The following is a 22,096-nucleotide window of genomic DNA, read 5'->3' on the forward strand; positions in this document are numbered from 1 at the left end:
TCATATTGATTTATATTTGGGTAAGGTTACATTTGCAAACTTTAAAAGCTCTTACTAAAAGACATTTAAATAAGTACGAATACATAATAAATCACGTACATACTAAATGGAGTCAAAAGTTGGGTTTTAAATAATTGAATTAAAAACACTTCAATATTTTTTAATGTAAGCAAAAATCTAAGTCTTTATTCAGTTAGAAGTGAAAAGTCTGTACGTCTGAATTTTTTTCTTTTGAATCTGTATTTAATTTTACAGACATCTGTTAGGTTTAATTTCTCTTTAGCACGTTTTCGACGTATATCACCATACTTCTGTCAATCAGGTATGCAATATATTTTAAAAATAAAAAGTAAGGGTCAGTCACAAGACCTTCGCATCAGTTCAAGTTGAGATACATCAAGTCATCCGCATGTTGCTGCATGCAGCAGTCATCTCGGTAACCTCAGCGCTTGACAGGCGTAGTCTTATCATACCTGTCATCTCTCTTCCATTATGTGGAATAGACATGAGGCCTTAGTTTGTAAGCAAGGTCACGTGACTCCAACCTTTCATATAAAACAAACCATACATTGATTTATCGATGGATTCGTGTACTTTGTATGAGAATTTTTTATGAATACTATTTGTTTTTATCGACTCCATTGTTAGCAAAAGCGTTAAGCAAAAGATTATTGTTCATTTCAATGTTAATGGATATCAAATATTTCAATTAAAAATGCCCATCATTATCTGAATAAACTGTCAAAAGGCGAAGGTTAATCACTGGATGTTATTTTTGTTATTCGATATTATAATAACCGTTACAGCTATATTGGTTCCATGTAAATTAATAATCATTTATTGTAGACATTTGATAACTAATGTACACGACAGTGATTCAAAAATTTTATGAACAAAACATTCTTTAACTTGTAAATACTGAATTCCATTGTCTACATCTTTTAATTTATTTTAATTAATGTAACATTTCTATTTGGCCACAGCTCAATCATTATTTTAAGATAAGTATACACTTAATTGCGATATATAGGATTTACAACTATCATAAATATTATTGATCATGGTGCAAATCATTTTTATAGAACTCCGTAAAATCATCAATAAATATTTTAGTTTTACATTTCTAATATATTTTAGTTTGAGCAACGACAATTGAGAATTGAGTCCACTTTTATAGCAGCTTCCTTTCTATTGAATGATGTCAAAGAAAATATATGTACAGACATTAGCTGTAGTTATATACCTGCAATGTATTGAACGTAAAGACTATAAGAATATCGTGGCTAAAGAAAGTCAAGCCAACGAGCAATATTGTCTAGCTTTCACCCAACATAAATAATGATTTGTTATTAATAGCTATTCTACATTGGCCGCAGGTTGCTTAGCTAATCCGCGTTTTACCTAAATGTTAAGCCGCTGACCATTTCACTAAATCAAGGTTGGAAGAGCAAAGATTATTTAAGGAAGAATAAACATTTGGGAGCTACATTTTGTAAAAAGTTATTTGTTGGATTGTATATATTTTTGCTACGGAACTGGACTGGTAAATAGATGATGATATACCTGATGGAATGCAACAATTGCCTCTAATCATGAACACCGCTACGGATATCATAAGTATTCAAGAATTGCAATTTATGAGGACTAAGGTTTTATGTGTCACACACACACACACACACACGCACAGGTTACAAAGCCAACAGCTTTGCTGTAGAAGTTAGGTAAGACAGGTACCAACGCAGTGGATATTGTTCTAAATCTACCTCAGTATATTGGTAAGTAGTTAAGCGCCAATAAATAAACCTTAGAATTTAAAGAACATTAACCTTAAAGTAATGCGAAAAGCTATTAATAAATATTTATAACTGAATACAGTATTTTGAAAGAGGAAAATATGAGATGATTCTGCAGATTTCTGGTAAATGGAATGGTTTAGAGTTACAAAGTGGTTTCTATAGAATACACATTATAAGGGTTATATTTTATTTATGTATGCTTTGGGCTGGGTTAAGGGAAATAGAGCTTAAATAGAGTTTACACAGAAAAGGTTTAAAAGCATTAGACTCACGCTCTAAAGAGTGCATTCTTCATGAAACTAATCGCCTACTTTCGTTTTCGCTCTGTTAGCGGTCAAACCTTAACTTAAAAAGGTCATTGGCCCGAAATAATACGAAACCCAAAGTTTATAAGGCACTGAGCTGTAAATTTGTTCTCTGGGGTGCCCGCCCGTTAATTGCATTTACTTAAAGCTGGCTGTGGAAGTTATGCAAATCAACTTCATACATCATACTGTAGTAGGGGTAAGATTAGATAGAGGAATTTTAGTCTAATAATAAAATGGAAATACTTGTAAAAATGAAAAAACGTTCTAAATAATTTAGTTAGTGTTAGTCTAGCCATTAGGGAACGGCAAGCAAAACAGTTTTATAACTAAAAAAACTTAAGCCAGACATTAATTAATATTAAAATTAATTGTTTTTTTTTAACAAAGCTCATTAAATTATAACAAATATTCCTACGTAAAAGATAGTTCTTTATAAATTTATATATTTTAAAATTCGAATTACCCAATCTGTTTACGCTACACAGTTATTATTTAGAGGGCTATCTTTAAAGCCAAATAGTGGACCGCAAGACACCGGAACAATGCTGCAAGACAACCGCATTATGAGGACTATGGGGGTCACGCAAATGAACATACGTTGTTGCCTTACGTAATTCCTAAACCACGAGGGGTTAGGGTTGCGCCACATGCGGCCAACTGGGCCGTGATAATCGGGGAGTGAATGCGCCAACCGTTGCAACACCGAGAGGAAACCGCAAATATGAAACATACTAAATGAACAAACGCAGTACCTAATGTGAAAATTTCAAAGATCTTTATATAAACTAATGAGCTACTAAGTCCCGGCCCGGTTTTGAATATACAAAGATATACATATATACATTGGCGATTGATAGTAGATAGCCTTTACCAGTAATTTCATCTGCATTTTGTTGAGACAAACTTGCTTATGTGTCGTGTCAATAAAAATTGGTTCAGTTGTGACTTCTTACGACTTATCTTCGTAACAAACAGATAGATACAATTTCGCATTTATTCTCTAGAATATTGAATATAAATATACTCTGGAATACTCAATAATAATGTACCTTTAAAACATTGAAAGAATTTATCAAATCACTGCAGTATTTCCGAAGTTTACTTTTCTTCAAAATCCGCAATTACAGTTCTTTTGACATTTGACGCCTGATGACATTTTGGCAAAATGGCCACGACTATAAAAGGCAGTTTTCTTTTACCTTCACCTTACGATACCAGTTCTTGACCTTAATTTTTTTTCAAGTCTATTTGACGTGAAATATTGTGGAACATACGCATTTAAAGGTTCCCGTACATTTCCGATAAAGCATTGGCATAAAAATCCACCCTCAAAAATTACGTTACTATTATCACTTTCATTTCCGTGCAATGATATTTATCATGTTAAACATATCGATCTTATCGTAGTATTTGACCAAGTCTGAGAGCAGACGGTACGACAAATAAACTGGGGCACTGCCTTTTATGTACGACAGCAGGGTCAAGATCAACAGAGATAAGGTCAATGTGTAACTACATCACGACACACACCTGGAAAGTGCCACGAAAACATATATAAGGTCTTTGCAAACATTATAGGGAAGTATAAACAGTTTTTCTTACAGATTGCAAATATTAGTTAGTTAGGTTTTTTAGAAAACGTAGATAGAAAATGTATTCATATTAAAGTTTTACCTACAAATTAAAGAGCCCTGTGGCTATAAATTAGGTTTTTTTGTAGCAGTAATCGCAGGCTAACGGTTATCTGATGAAAAATTGTCAGTATATATAGTTAATAAATTATAGTAAAGCGCCACAGACGTTACAAAATATATAGATATAAATATATGAAGGATTTGACTCCCATTCCTGAGGACAATATGTTATGTCTCTGTACCCTGGAATTTTATTGTCAGATATGATAAGCATGGAATTTACTGCGAATGGGGTTGCTAGAGTATGTACCAAATTTTCTTTGGTTTACCTACTGTATAGGCTATATGTATACATAAGTAATTACTGGACAAATATAAAAATAGAAAAAGAAACGGAATATATTATATACAGTGCTAGGTACAAAAAAAAATTTTGTTACTGTTTTTACCGATAAAATGTATGGGTATATCCTTATTGTAGATTTTTACATAACTAATTAATATTGTATTCAATGTACTTATTGTATTTAATTTATAAAATTAATCTATGAATATAAAATCTTGTTATTATTGTAATAAAGATACGTAGTTACTAAGCCATGTACGTTTACAATGATATGAACTTTTTTGATATACGTAACTGTACCAAATATATATTTGTATTTATTTGTAAAACGAAAGGTAATCTGTACTCATATACTATCTCTATCCTGTATTTTGTAAATACTATAATAAACTACCTACAATATATAGTAAACGGAGGAGAGCGATGTTAATAAAAAATATATTACAGTTTTACTATAAATACTTACTTTCGCTAGAACGAACAAGTTTTCACTGAATACTCTATAAGTCTACACAATAGAGAAATGTAAGATATAAGTTATAAAAAATATTCCATGGGAACTACTGTCGAACACAATTACATGTTTTCGGCTAAAAGAACCGTAAAAAGTGGTATATCATGACAATAAAAAGCCAAATGCGAACTATATTGTCTTTGTCTACTAATGAACTACAACTTGTTATTGTGACTATGTCAATTATGGTATGGGTATAATTTAAGTACAGGATTACATGTAAACCTAAACAATAATTTACGTTTTTCTAATACGATAAAAAAACGATTTGCAACTTGACATAATTAGTAGTCTGTTAATACTTTGAACTAGACAACAAACATGAGAATAGATTCACGGAGCTAAATAGCTCCGCTTAGCTTAGGATTTGATGACTATGGATTGTCCTGTGTTATTTATATATATATATATAGTAGAATCAATTACTTCCTCCTTCTTGTAGCTTACTTTTTGAACATTCTCATTGCAAAATAATTGTATCCTGTTTTGATTGACGTGCGAACTTGTTTGACCATTAACCTCATTAAGAACGATTACAAAAAACAATAGACTATTCTCACATAATCTTCCAAATTCAAAACAATAGAACGTAATGCCCACATTAGCCGTGACATTACCAAATGAACGTAGCACTATTGTTCGAAATGCGAAAGAAATCGTACGCCAATAAATTATTTATTTTAATTATAGCAACACTTTTACTTACTACAGATACTACAATAAAATAGTTGTATAAATAAGTTATAAATAATTTACGTTCTTTTACATGGATGCGCTCGTGTTGTTCATTACACGGTCGTATGAAAATATAAACATTATAAATGAACCTTGACATATTAGTTTTCATGGTGCGTGGGAGAATATTTTATATACGTACAATAACTTAGAGATTCAGTATTCTGCAGATGTTGGGAATAAGATATTATTATATTGATATTTTCTTGATGTAAGACTAATAATTATCGTATTGTTATAGATATTAGTAATTAATACGGTACTTAAAAAAAAATGAAAATATAAACATTATAAATAAACCTGGTTTAGACTAGTAATAAATATTAGTTTTCATGGTGATTCGTCTATGGGAGACCTGCGAAGTTTTTATATAAATACAAACTCCATTTTAAAAACTATTGTAAGAGAAAAATATTTTAACTAAATTAAAAATATATTAACTAAAAATATTTAAAGCAAATTTTACGAAAATAAAAATATATAAAAGACGTTATTTGTTATATTTTCACTCATTTGACTTTGAAATAGTCACCATTCGAACGATCCAATAAAAATATCTCGCCGTTCCTTTCCTCCGTATAGGATTCCTACTTGTAATTTAAAACTGATTTTTAGCCTAATAGTACATTAATATATATTATATATTTGAAATAGTTATAATCTAGATAAATAGAAATAAATTTATTTTTAGTTTATACATTTTTCTTTGAATTAATTATCGTATTGTCTGTAGATAATTTAGTGACAGACAATTGATTTCTGTATGGAATACATAATGAACGATTTAAAAAAAAATGTTCGTAATAAAATAGTATTAACATAAGGAATGGTTTTGACCATTTTTTGTCGAGTTTTAACAGATTTTTTGTAATAAAAAATTTGTAAGTAAAAATTCTTAGTTCAAGTAAACGGTCTAGTGATATTGTAATAAAACTGTAAACTTTATCGGACAAACTACTAATTAAGACATCAAGCAGTTTGAAGAAATTTTTAAAAGGCTAAAATATAATAGAACCCAGAAAAGTTTATGTTACTCTAAAAATAACAGTGATATGTTAATGATACTATTATGGAACTATATTTCGTGTAAAAATCAAAATGTTCAGATAACAATCACAAAAATGTTGGGTGTAGTACAATAAATTAACAGATAACTGCGATGATACGTGCGAAAACCCCTGGCTCAATAAGCTTTATAATCTAGTTGAAGAAAAATAGAAAAGAATTAATCCGGAATTTTCCTGTTTCAGTTAACAGTGATTACAGGAAATTTAATTACGAGGGAAATCTGTTGCGTATTAAAGTTTTAATGCCCGATTGTTATGATTAGCGCACACTTTGTTAAACAATTAACATTTTTTATACTATTCGTCCGTAATATTACATATGTGAATTTCGATTGTAGGTCTAAAGGATTTTTAATTTCATATAGGTCATAGTTTTGAAGTTTAATTATTGTGTTAATGTTGCAGAGACATTACATTCACACTATCTTTGCGAAGATTTTTCTACACGGTCAAAAAAGTTGCGTAGTAAACATCAGTAATTGGCGTTATAATTTTGCAAAAAAATTGTGCTGCATACTAAAATGTAGACAAATAAATTTCTTTATAGTCGGTTTTAGAAATAAATGTATAACGTTGACTTATTTAGCGAATTATGTAAACATTAGTGCGCCGGCCGGCACCTGACGCCTCGGAACCAGTTCGATGCGCCTGCGCAGGCAGACCAGTTTCGCTCGGAGCAAGGTCCCGCCACAGACCCCGTGACTTCCACTCCCGTGGATCCATGACATGCGGGTGCGTTAGCCTTACAACCCGTTTATTATTTTTAATTCGCAACACCAACTTAGCGATACTGAATTCCAAATATGAATTTGCAATAAAGTCTAGTCCGAATTAAATTTCGAAAACTGTAAATATAGAAATAATCTTGATTTAAATTAAAAATCACTGTAATGCTGTCGAATTAAGAAATATTCCTTTTATATTGATATTGATAACTCTCATATTATTCTTATGACATAAATATTATTCTACATTATAAATTGTTTTTTTACTGGTTATACCCCGCAGCTCATATAAAATAAAAAAAAACAACTCATATATTAATCTAGAATTTGGTCAGTGTATTACTTAATATAATTTCATTCAAATCCGTCCGTTTAATCACGATTGAGTAACACATATAATATAAATATCCAACTAACTTTCACATTTAAAGTATTAGTAGGATTACGTTATTCTATATATTATAGAATGTTCTGTGAAGAAATTACGAACATCACTAATGTGACAAAACCCATTTCTTTTGCGGTTTACAATATTTCATCAAACGCTTAGCTTTCTTTAACCAATAGCTATTCACTGCACTATAATTTAACAGAATGGTAAATGTTAATAAAAGTTCTTACGATCTTTAAGTCATTAACGAGAACCTTTATTTGCTGACAACTGTACTTATAAACAACAGGATAATTGCAAAGTAAACTTTAAACTAGTAATTATTATGATTTTAATTCCGTTTCTTTCAGTCGAGACATTGTAAATCATTCAACAGAATTCAATTAGCAATAACTTTTTATAGCACCACTTATAGAATTTGTACAGATAGAAATCTAATATGAATAGTGTAGGCTTTATATTATACACAATCATTAGAGTGATTTTGATCATATCACACATCACAGAGTTCTGTAAAGTTCCGTTGAAACAATGAATTAACAAATAAGTCATGGGAACTACGCCTGTTTTTATCAGACAATGATAGACAAGTGAGTAAAATATCTTAACATTATCTGATACATTTGATCATTGTTAAATATAAAGAAGTAAAAACGTTTAAGACACTGACGATTGTATTACTCTATATCGCAGTCGCATACCGAGGTGCATTAAATTTGATTAGAAAAAATATTGGGTACAAAAAACGGTTACGCTGGGTATTATTATTATAAATTCAAAAATATATGCAATAATTCTAATAGGAGTAAATCTCTCCGTAAGATAATTTTAAAAGTATTTTTTTGTGGGTTATTTTCAACATTCGAAATATGAATGTAGTTTTAGAATATACCAATTTCAAATATTTTAAAATTAAAGCGTTAAGTTTCACGTTTACATCTTTATGTATTCTTCATATATCATTCTAAGTATTGCACGATTTTGGTTGATAATGCTTATGACATGATTTACAGTATATGTTGTGGTACCTATACCTATGAGTTTATGCAGTCTTTTTACTAAGCGCGTTCGTTGTGATGCTCATAACATATGGCTCGTATGTATATTACATTACATTTGTGGTTCAAAATACCGAACAAGGTTTCGCGTGACCACGTCACCGATCAATTTCCCGAAGCAATGTTCACGTGACAATCACGTTGGTGGCACGAGTACCACCCCAAGTAATTTCGAATCAAACCATAAATGGCTTCCACTGTGTTTACTCTCGTCAATGTTACATTAAGTGATTGGATTTGTATGATATGTAGAATTTTGAGAAGTAGAAATATAATTAAAACTTCGTTCCCTTCGTTCGATTTAATGTAAAATTATGATGACTATTTGTTTTTCGAATCTCGAAAATCGTTTCTGCAGCTGTTTGTTTTATTTGAAGCTATAGACTTGTCGTTCAGTCCTACCTTATATTAAAAATACAACAATACAATCTGAATAAAAGTATGTGCATCATTATTAACAACTGACACAAACGCTTTTGGGGATTGATTAAAAAAAAATACTACGAGTACTATCAACTTACAAAAGGCACAGTAGCAACAGACTTAAAATTCTAAAAACTACATATAGTAGTAGGATAAAAATCTAGTTCATTAAATTGACCTTACAGCGTAAATATTTTATCGAATTATCTTATTTAATTCATTAAGTTATAAAGTAAATTAATAAATGATAAACTTATGGCTGCGGTATCTTGTAATATTTTGTTTGTTGCTATATTGAGTTGCTAATTTTCAAAGGTTTACCATTACCTTTAATATTCCAAGCAAAATCTAAGTTTTATTTTTTTCTGACGTACATGCGGAAAGAAGTAATCGTGATGATTCACGATTACTTCTTTCCGCTGTTTATTCTCAATACATTTAAAGAATTAAAATTCTTTATATCAGTAGAAGTATTAGCAGTTGGAAAACCATAATCATTTCTGCTCATTCTGTTAAACGAGTTTGATTGTTAAAATCCAATTAGGAAATTAATTTAAAATTCCTTTCTGATTACGAATTTTTATAACTGTTTCTGATAAATTAATTTTCTTCTTAGGTTAGCTAAATTTATTAATTCGGATGGACTTATCTACTATATTTATGCACTAGACATTTTGAAATAAAGAAATGAACACTTTATATTATTACCCGGTGAATTAATTATTGATATTTTTAAAATATTGAAATTTTCATATATATAATGTGTATAATACAATGTAATTAATTATACATCCTATGTAATATTAATTGATTACGAAATAATTAAGCAATTTGGAAGTTCTGGTCCTTTAATAATATCCAAAAAAAATTAATAGTAATGTAAAAATTATTAGTAATGTAATAACATCCTTACCCACGATCCCGTGGAGCCCCAGCGTTTAAGCCTCTTCCCGAAAATGTTTTGGCACTGCGAGAGGCACGATACAGATGCGGCTGGCTGTATCTTACCAACAAAAGTATCTATTCTATCCAATGTCATTGTACACAGGTAACGTCAAACACATAAATTTACCAAAACCTTATCAAGTTCAAGTTCTATTATTTATCATCAGATCGATAAATGTTTGTTAGTCTCACACGAAATGTTTTGATTCACTTTATTGAATGTCAGCGTATATAGCATGAGAATCCGTACCGCGTGCGTTCGGCTTGGTATCCGCGACGTGAATGCCGGCAGTACACCTCGAGTTTTCCCTCGCTCGGAAAAGTTGCCCGCCCTCTCGTCCGCCCAATGCCGAGATCCAATTAGCGGATTTTTTTAACATATTTTAAGTGGAAATGTATTAGTGTCGCACGGTAACACAGTTCGCACCGTGGGATCACTTTTCTACCGAAATCCTGTAGGGCAAAGGAAATTTACGAAAATTTATATTTTATACGGAATGTATTGAGTTACGAATGACATGATTCACTATTAATTTCGGTATAATTACTGAAATATGCAATTATATATTTTGTTGCATGGTTTCCAATTACGCTGCGTTCGGGTATTGAGGTCAAGATCGAGTAAAAATACCAAAATATGAACTTTAAAGGATAGCAAATAATCTGTTTTTTAGCATAAGGACCAATATATAGTATATATTATTTGGTAATGATTTGTGCCTAAACGTATTAGGTCAACGTTCGACAATAGACACACCTATTTTTTTACATAAAATTAATTCTTTGCTGTAACTGGACATAAAATATTATGTATATTTAACTGCAAAATAAAACAGCGTGTCATTGATGTAGGACCCATTAGAGAATCATGCAGGTTAAATTAATAACTCATGTTATAAACACATTCATAAGCTTTCATCTTCTAAATTAGCGAATGATAAAGAGACACAAAAATCTACGGTGGCATTTATGAATTTAGACTCTTCACAGTTTGTCGCTTGTAAAAATAACCCAGTTATATTGTTAGGTAGTGAAATATATGCCGTAGAAAAATTATTTACAGCTCACATGCAATATTATGACATTAACACGATTTTTATTGTGATTATAAATGATAAATGTATATAATATTTACGTTGTTCTTGGAAACATATATAGTTTGCTAGAAATACAAACGCATAGTTTGCGGTGAGGTTATGATTTAGTGGGCGATTTAAAATATTTTGAGCAGCGAATGTTTATTTTTATTTAAACTTGGAACTTGGATATGTACTCGTATTTAAACGTGTAGATATGATTATTACAATAAGGAAAACGATATATGTATTATTATTCTACACTAATACCTTAACACATAGACTAAATATATAAAAATATATTATCGCTACGTATTATTGGAATTTATTTTCTGACTAGCTACTCGCCCCAGCTTCGCACGGGTGTAAATGTATTATATGTATAAACCTTCCTCTAGAATCAGTCTATCTATTAAAAAAACCCCTTCAAAACCCGTTGCATAGTTTGAAATAATTTAAGATTTAAGCATACATAGGGAGCGACTTTATTGTATACTATGTTTTTTTTATAATCTAAATTTATTTTGGGGTTTTTGTTTTTAAACATGTCAACCCCATATTTTATACTATGTAATGATGTACATTTAATTTTTCAATATGATGCTCATCATCATCGTTTGTCATATAAATTCATTCCTATATGGGTACTTTGTGAACATTAAGCAACATATGTAGATTTACCTATAGATACGGTAATCGGGTAAATTAGTAACAACTCAATTAGTTACATAGCGCTCACTAAAATACCAAACAGGGAGATTACCGAAAAAAAAATGAACAAACTCAGATAGAAACAAGGCGAGTCAATCCAATTATTTCACCATATCATTAATTACTGCACTGTACCGCTAATTAATTCGATCAGATTGAACGGAAGCTTTCGCAATTCGCCACGGTGCGCGGGGACCTTCGCCGCTTATGAAATATTTGAGGTACCTACGTATATTGTAATGTATTGTAATTAAATTTTGTTACTACATGGATTTCCGCAACGCACATCTTGCATTTTATTTAACTCCGTAAAAAATAAACTAAATTGTTTTATAACATTGTTTACGTTACTAATGCTCTTATTGCACCTACATAGTTACTAGTGGCTTCGCTCGGATGATCATAACTTTGTGAGTTCATCAATATTAATGTATTATATTGATCAGTCGGAACGATAACAAAATTGACATTCAATCGAATTGAAAAAAAAAATGTTTGTAAAGAGAAATCCTTTAAATGTTTAAGAAAAACATTATTTCAGGTAAACATAGAAATAATCATTACTGAAATAAAGAATTTAAATGCGATCTTTTATTATAGATGCGTTAAGAAACGATTTCTTTTCTTAGTAACAAGATATAGATATAGATAGGTTCTGACGGGCGAAGTCGTAGCACGCAGCTAGTTACTAATAAATTGGTATTGTGATAATTATTCATATGTTATAGTACTCGCATTATTGTACTATCAGTATTAAATGACAACTTAGTACAGTATAATAATATAAACCGCAACCAAAATGCAACTCTTATAACTTTATTATTAGAACGGTCATTAAGTTGGCAATAAATATTATTAACACTACTCGAAATCGTAAACCAATGAAATACACGCGTTTCGGTGTTAAATCTTTGTTTTCGTTCTAACAAAACAACTGTCTAGAAAATCGCAAGGCGATCCAAATTAATGGCCACTCGGCCTTGTGCCATATCGCGATCGTAGAATGCGGTAAATATTAATTACCTGTTTATCTATTTTAATTTGTGGATTCACTAAAGGTATATTAATGCAGCGCGACCATCGAAATTTATTATATTATATACTACAAAAAATATACGTATATAAAAATTTTGAAAACTATAATAAATGTGTTAATGATTAATCAATAGTAGATCGATACTTGAGATTGATACGTAGTATTATTAGGTATATAAATTATTATTTCTAGGAGCACTTAATTTGAAACGTATTATTCAACAAAAAAATCTAATATATTTTTTAATTAAATCACAATATCACCATTAAAGATCATATTGCTATGTTTCATAAAGAATGTTTTACGAACAAATACGACATACGTCATATAGTATGTAGGGATTACGCTGCCAAATGATTCCCATGACATGCACACATTAGGTATTCAAAGTGTAGGTTCTAAGCTCGTCTAGGTCATAAACCCACACTGCCGTATATAAAATGATACTGGTGTTATTAATCTTTTTAAGGCTATTCATTTGATGCGTCAATTAATACGGTCTTTATTATTCAGATTCAGCCTACATTACTTAAGTACTGGTGATAAAGAATATTAAGAAGTTCTTGTATTTAAATAATCCATTCTATTTCAGTTCTAAATCTGAATATATTTTTATACCGGACAAAACAGATTAATTGCAATCAACATAAACCACTGAGTAAATAATCACTATACCTAAACATAGGTGTTCGACGACATGTAGGTAATGTTCTCAAAATTTACAAGCTTTAATTATGACAATTATTATAGAAATTGCTACATATAGTCATTTCCTATAGTTTCTACGTGCATTATTTCAAGAGACAATAATAATTAGAATTAAAATAATAACTACATCCAAAACCTCGCTGAGTCTTATTAGTTTCAATATGTCATAAGACAAACTTCGTGTTAAGAACTGCGTTTAAAAAGGTAGACGTCCCAACAATAGTAAAAATTCAAAATTGGAACACATAATTTTAAAAGTAAAAACTCGTTTGTACACTTGTTATACTGTGGCCACATTAACTAAATCACAGAAGCGACATACCATCCAAATATAAATAAGTCGTGTCAGGCCTAACCGTTCTTTGTTTTATTTAAAGCGTTGATTAATTGTCAAAACGTGTAGCAGACTGCTGTATTTAGGAATGCCAAATACCACACACTATTACCTTCTTGATACTTAAGATGCACAATTTGAAGCAAGGCACAATGGATTTTGTTTACATTTGTTATGGCAGTTTCAAAGAAGTAATTTGAATTAAAGTATGGTTATATTCTCTACTAATCTAATTGCTATCAAGAGAAAAAAATGTATACTCCCTCAGCGAAGAGAATTATGTCGCTAATGGAGACTAGTGGCCCTAACCATGTATTAGGTCGACGTTTATCCGTTCCTCCCTGGAGCCTATCGTTGCTAATGTCTGTTGAATTTGCCACAAAGGACAAACTATCTGTATTTCTTGCTTATCTTACTATCGCCAGCATATGCTGTTACCGCAAAATGGTTTACCATTGCATATTTAAAAAAAAATCCCCGTAATACGAGGTCATTCAACCTTAAACGTCGTAATTTCTATTTTATAGGCCAAGAGCCACAATCCTGTATAATTAGTTCTAGAGTAATTCACCGGTGAAACGCAGTGGTTAACCAACAGAAATCGATGTCATAAAGCAAAACAACAGACATTAAGCGATCGTTGTAACAACGAAAGTGACTATTAGTTTCCTACTGTTTACCTTACTAGTAATAATGTTTTACCTACATTGTTCTGCGTGAAACCGGTTCTAAAGGGTAGGAAAGTGTAATAAATAAAACCTATAATCATAAAATTTGCAAAGATTTGATAGAAAAGACATATTGCATACCTTGTACAATAATGTATTAACTCAACAATTACAAACATTGGAAACTCCACCCTAAAGTTTTAGCTATATATATTAATATCAAATTTATAATCCAGACTTAATCCATAATTATATTTTATGTGCGATATGTAACTTTAGATCTCGGTCAATCCTGACCAAGTGCACGAAATCACGGGCAGATATTAGTGATTATTAATTTGTACTTTTAGTGTAATGACGTATATTGTTAAAATCGAATACATTACTAAATAGTAAAATTGACTTCATTTTTTATATTTCTTACATAAATAACAATATGACGTCGTGAAATAAATCAAATGTTATGATAAGTGGGAGCTATTATGATGCCGTTAATCATATTTTTATTACTAGTAGTCGTAATAATAAAATATTATTATTATGATGAATTAGTAATAATAGTACATACGCGATATCCTGTACAAATTTTCTTGGAAATAGGGCTGTGACGTACCTGCAACAAAATAAAAAGAAAATTACATTTTCGTTGGAATAAGAAAATTGATAGTTTTCATCAGATAAAATGCGTCAATGTAATATATTTTTCCTGGCAACTGTAATATAATATTTATAAATATTTTTCCTCAAGATTTGACACAAATGGCGTATAGTTATAGAATACTAGCTACTCGACCCGTTACAAACAACTCGTTACAACTCTTTTGCAAAGTTTAAATGAACTAAGCGAACAGACATCGGAAGCGACTTCATTTTATACTATGTAAACACTATCCTGTTCTGTTTGTATGCATGTCTTATAAAGTTTTGTAAGATTAGACTATAAAAGAGATAGAAAATGAGTTCGTAACTAGGTTCTATTGTCCATTTCTTTCAAATTAACATTTAGCGAAAAGGACAAGAAAAAAACAGTTCACCATAGTTGCAATAAGTTTACAGCTTTTAATTTTTATAAAGGTAATGAAAAGCAAGCTGCAGATGGTCATCATTTCGATTTCCATGACCAGGGTTACCAATGTTAAAATACTAGCAATGTATAAAGAAATAAAAATCCGGTATAAATATGATTTATGATTCTAAATATGATAATGATGATTATAGTATTTTGATCGATTTTTTGTAGGTCAAAATCTCGTACTAACATGTAGGAGGATGAAAATGTCGTCGTAAGGAATACAAAAAATTGTAAACGCATTGCCCTAATTTTTGTTTAGGTACTTATTTGAAATGAATGCAGGAATGTCTGACACTTTTTATGAATGTCAAAACCCGGTTAAGATATGACATTATACCTCATTACTTGTATTATTTTCATCTTGCACTGCAATAAACGTGTCGCTGACACGCTTCTACTGTAAGTAACGTAATATCAATTATTTTGGTTTGGTATGCAACCTGAATATTTAATGTTCATATTAAAGTCGATAAGAAATAAAATTATATATTCTAATTGAATACTTCAGTAGGCGATTGTACTGAATAATCCTAATTATGGTACACTTTTTTTTCATATATATAAGATACAGGCAAAGGCTCTTTTTGTTTTTAGTATAATGCCTTAAATTTTTTCTTTTATTAAATTTTTATTTAAAAGTATATATTGGAATTATATAAACTTATCAATATTCGCAACACAGTTTTATACTTCTGTGAATGTCATCGTTCTTCAGTAATATTCGTAAAAATATTTTTGTTCCAAAATATAAATAGATAATAAAAATATGTCATTTTAAAGAGTCAAGACAAATTAAACATACTATTAAAAGGAATATCAGAAGTCATTGTTTGTCCAAAAATTAATAAATATAAATAATAATTTGGAAATAAATTCATTAACGGTTCATTGGGTTCATTGAGGTTATGAGAGACTCGAGTTATAAAATATGCATAACGATTCAAAGCGGGAACGCTGTCAGTATCCTGGGACTACTGTCATGATTTGTTATGATTACATATCATTGTTTGAAAAATCATATAAAAAAGTATTTGTTAAATTTCAAATATACAAAGGGATATACAAAATGATAAGTGTTGCGACTTGGCTCTACAGTTCACAGTACCTCTGACTACCCCATCTTGGTCAATAGTTGTGAATGTAGATTATCATTAATTATACATAATTAATAACAGCCATCGATCAGAAAATGTAACTGAAACTTGTCACGGCTGAAAATAGTTTAATTGTGGAACATGATATATGAGAATTTATATATTTCTAAATATATAAAGACGTTATTGTAAGATTGCTTTAATAAAGCCACTAACATTGTTCATGAAAACTAGGTCAGTCTGTTGGGCCCTAGATTGTAAATTGGGTTAGAAACCAATATTCGTTGACGTGGCATTATTTGATTTCAGAAACCCACTATTACATTATCCCTAAGGACTGAATTCTACTTTTTATTCTTCATCGAAGTTCAATTCTTTATAGGTGTAATAAAGTTCAAATTGCAATGGACGTGAGTGCGGTCAAATGTCATATTCCACCCTGAATTTTATGAGTAAAATTCTATAGCTACCCATTTAACTTAAATGTCAAAGTGATATAAATTGCGAGAAAGCTGTTCGATTTATACCTACTTGATAATAAAAGATCGCTATTGTTGTGAGATGTTAAGTCGGAAGATAAATTGAATTATAAAATTTAATTATAAACTGACACAATCTATTTAATTTACATATACTAAATTATTGAAATTTGAAAAATCATTGAAAAGAATAAACGATGTGTAATAAGCTTATCTGTCTATTCACGATGTTCTATTCTATACCTTTTCACGACTAATGGCTGAACAGATCATAAAGAAATTTTACGTGAAGATTGATTGAGTATTTCAAGGACGACATAGGCTACATTTTAATACAATTTAAAAAAGTAAACGATGTGGCGAGTAACAACTAGTAACCTACATTATTTATTGCATTTGACAGTTCAACAGTTTTTGAATTTAAATGCAGGACTGAAAAGTGGTTTCACAAGTTTATGATTCATCAATTCATGATGTATCAGATCGATATATGCTATCTCAATAGATTATTCTTTAACTGGTAAGATGATGTAAAACTGATATAAAACGTGAGTCACTATTCTCATTTTCATTCAAATTTTGTATAATAGGTATTATGGGCTCACAGAGTTACTAGTCTTGGATATACCCATTCCAAAAGTAAATTCAAATTCATAACTCGGAACAATTTTCCTCTTTGTCATTTGACTTAAAAATAATTTTTACACCGTATGCCAGTTGGAATAGGGATTTTTGGAAAATCCTTTTTCAATTATAAAAGAAAACAGCGTGTGCATTGTGTTTTTCTTAATTTTCATTATTGATCAATGAATTAAAAAATCTCTACTTCTACACGTCTTTATACATTGCAAGGTTAGTCTATCTGTACATTATAATCCATTCGACAAGATACATCAGATTTTACATTGTGCTATTATCCTAAAAATCCGTTGAAATACGATAAGGCATTCTCGTAATGTCCGTAATAAATAGACTGACATCAATTCTAAAAATGGCTGATTTAGTTTCCATTGTTTCCTTTGGCATCGCAAGCTGACATTCCCCAAAAAAGATAATACACAGGTTTTTCAGTTTTTACGATTTCATAATACTATTCATAACTACGTTAACTGTACATTTAATTTGTGCATTTGTCGATCGAAACTAGTTTATTTCAATAATACATGGCTAATAAGCCATTTACAGTCATTTGGTTCGATAATACTATTACGCTTATTTTAGCATATCATACGCATAAAACTAAACTGCTTTAACTTCTAAAATGAATTTTCTTTAAATTACACTTTAAGAGACTTAATTTTAAAGCTGATTTTCTGAAAAGTTGAAATTGTTAACATATTGCAATTTACATAACAAGTGATATCGTTTCTACTTGCCTAAGATAACATAAAAATAATATGAAATGAGAACAGGCCAGGGTGGCGTTCTTCGATAAACACAGTATACGTCGTTTGACATATTATTTATGTAAGTATCACAAAAAACATTGGATCCACCCACGCCTTGCGCTATCGTGTCGCGGGGGTACACCTCTCGTCCCGGCCCACTTCCTTCACACTTCTCGGTATCTCGACATGTCTTTAATCTGATCTAACAACTCGTAACACATGTAACAAAAGCTCACTGGAGCGAGTGATGCTCGCAATTATTTTTCTAAACGAAACTGGGTTACTGCGAGCACAATAAAATGTTTGGGGACGTCTGCGTATTCCACTGTTATATTATACTTTTTATAGCCGTGTAATGCGCGTGTTCCGTGCAGTATTGAGGGCGTGTCAATGTATTTGCAAATAAATAAATTATACCCTAATTTACGTGTATTTGGCAATTTCGTAAGGTTTCAGATATTCCAAATTATGTTTTCTTATTATTAAAGTTATGTATTATGTCAAATTACTTTTATACGACATTAGAACAATCCTAAGGCGATACAGCCATCATAAAATTGTGTAAAAAGTATACTGTGCTAATCTAGTGTAGGATACTATGTAATATATACAAAATTTAATTCATCCGATTAAGCAAGTTAGAGTGACAAATCAAAAGCAAAATTAACACGTATAATATTTTTAAAATTCATTGTAAAACCAAGAGTTATTAATAATACATATAAGTATTCACTACCGGCTAGAAGTAATTGTGTGTAGTAAGTGAATTATTTAAAATATTTTGTATATTCCTTTATTTTGAAACCATTTGAAAGAGAACACCACACAGGCAAAGGGTCTATAGTCGTCTCTAAGATAATTTCATAACTTAGTTGTTGTTGTTCTTAGTTCAAAATTCAAACGTCCGCTACATTATTGGGTCGATTGAGTTTATAAACGCCAGTGATGTTCTATTCTAATTGTGAAAATGTTTGCTTTAAAAATGTTTACCTATAGTAACATATTGATTGAGACTCAGGGTGAGTTTATAAAGACATTGATTACGTTCGCTTTATGAAGCTTTTATCTATTCATAAAATTAGAAATGCAGGAAGTGTTTGGCTGCTTTGTGTAGGGTTGCCATCTGTTAAATACAACTATAACTATTTTAAATTCTCTGCACGTTGTCTGTGCATGCATCTTGCGTAAACTACTGAATGAATTTTGATGAATCTTGCCATAGTAATGTTTTATTCTAGTGCCTATCACCCGGGTAGATCTTGATTTATCATGGGAAATTTCTTAACACGAACTTAGTGGAAATGAATAAAGTTGCGATCAAGAGATAGTTACATGTATCTATTAGTGGAGGCGAGGTCTGGAATACTCAATATGTATTTGACAGATAAAGATAATTTTAACACCTTTCTCTATAATAGTAGTTCCATCTAAGGGGTAAGGTAAGGGGTAACTCAAGTATAGCATAGTAGCCCTAGGTCAAACGCAAATTCGCAACACACATGAGTCTGAATGTATTTCAGATTTGAATTTTATTCGTCATGTAGCTTTGTAATTCGCGAGATAATACACCGCTGTCTGACTTATTTCTACGATGCAATTCTAAGAAGTAAGTAATATAGCCTTCCAAATGATAAATGAATTCATGTCTACATAAATTTGAGATTTTGAGACCCTTTGGACTACAATAAAATTCAGTTCGTAGGTTATATTTTATGTTTTTTCTAGGTTTAATTTTTATATTTTTTTTTTGTTTGATAATAAAAAAATCGAAAGAATTTTTTAAAAAATAAATAAAATGAAATTAATAAAATGTTTTTTAGGAAAGTTTTCCGGGACGCAATTATCGAAACGTATAATAATGATTATTTATTGACTTGCATATTCATATGAATTAAACGTAAAGTTATATTGGCTGCTTTATTCGGTTTTTAGAGCCCATTGTTTCTGATCTAAAAACAAAAGACAGATGCAGTGATGTGTGTTGAAGACGCAATAAACCTGCAAAGGGCAGGTTTACGATCGGAACATGACAGACGGGTAAGTTTAGTCGTGGCCCGCTATAAAGACTGATTCGGCAAGTCTTTGTCCAAACTTGATATCTTCCTGGTTTACGTCAATTTAACTTTACACGCACGTTTTAGTGTAGGTAAATGTTTTATTTATAAACTCAATTTTTTATATATTTATAATAATACTAATTTCATTAAATGAATGTAAAACGTATCTAAATATTAACATTAAAATTTATTGAAAAGTATGCTTGCATGTGTTGTAAATTCTTAACGGACAGAAAATGTTAGAATTATCTGTAGGATATGATACGGATAATTAGAAGATATAAAAATTATAATGCTACGCAAATAATTAAGACAAAATGAACAAAATAATTGACATTGATCATGATTGATAATGATGTTTATTGTCAGTCAAATAGTAATTTCATTTTTCACTTATATATAAGAATTTAAATGTTTGTGGCCAGTACATTGAAACGATAGCAATTAATTTAGATTAAAGATCCATTAATTGTACACTCAAACTACACAGTCTTATAAAGTAATTAACATTATTTACACTGTTACAGAGGCATAAATCATAAAGCACGGTGTGGTATCTTTGTCCAAATATATTTAGAATATTATGGAAATACGCCAAATTGAACAATGAATTTTGAAATAAAAACATCAGCCATTATGTTTTCATAATTATGTGCAATTTGCCCGATGATAGGCTTATAACTACTTGAATTATAATAATTTCTATAATTAAAATAGTGTTATAAATAATGTCAACAAAAGATGTAGCGTCATCTCCAGGAATACAGAGTAAACGGACTTTAATTTTTAATCATATTTTTTTTAATAATATTAGTCGATGCCTAATAAAGAGTAATTAATAATACTTAACTTTAGTACTATTATTTATACTATCATTGCTTAACTATAGTTTGCTGTTCGAATTTTATTTTTTACTCCAAACCTCAGAATATACTTCAATCCTTACTCCATATATAAGATACAATAAGAATAAAATAATGTTTCAGTATTACATTGTTTATAATAAATATTTTAACTATATTTAATTATTAAGTTAAAACGTACTCTGGTAATGCTGAAAAATCCTCTCACTTGGGATACACATATACTGTAGCCAAGTTATATCCGGTGCTGATATATCCATTGTATAGTTGAATTCATCAACTACATCAATTTTGTTCCTACTTAAATCGATTCAGTGAAACTAGAACAAATGTATATCACTATCGCATTTGTTACAGAAAATGTAAAACGTGTATTAAAAATATACTACTATATTTTAAATACTATTAATACAAGAATAATGTAAATTACTCATGTGTTGAAATCTTTTATCAATAATTTATATAACTGAAATCCTTCAGAAAAGATGTACAATAAATTCATGCAATACACTGCTTTCGCAATAAAAGGATATCGTTATGTAGGTTTATAGTTTTTCAGAAGCGACTAACACATTTAGGGATCGTTCGGTGAAATCATAAAATATCAGATTCCTCACCGAAAAATTATGTTCTATGCCTGTCAGTTTGGGTTGTAATTAATTAAGGTA

General features: G+C 30.3%; 1 protein-coding gene across 4 annotated transcripts in view; it reads right to left on the reverse strand.

The window, feature by feature from the left end:
* LOC131845111 (rho GTPase-activating protein 23) overlaps positions 1–22,096 on the reverse strand; it is a 282,188-nt gene that overhangs the window by 31,541 nt on the left and 228,551 nt on the right. The gene's annotated exons all lie outside the window — the stretch shown is intronic.

Source organism: Achroia grisella, unplaced genomic scaffold, assembly GCF_030625045.1.
Source record: "Achroia grisella isolate CSIRO2021 unplaced genomic scaffold, CSIRO_AGI_Agris_v1 utg452, whole genome shotgun sequence".
NCBI lineage: Eukaryota > Metazoa > Arthropoda > Insecta > Lepidoptera > Pyralidae > Achroia > Achroia grisella.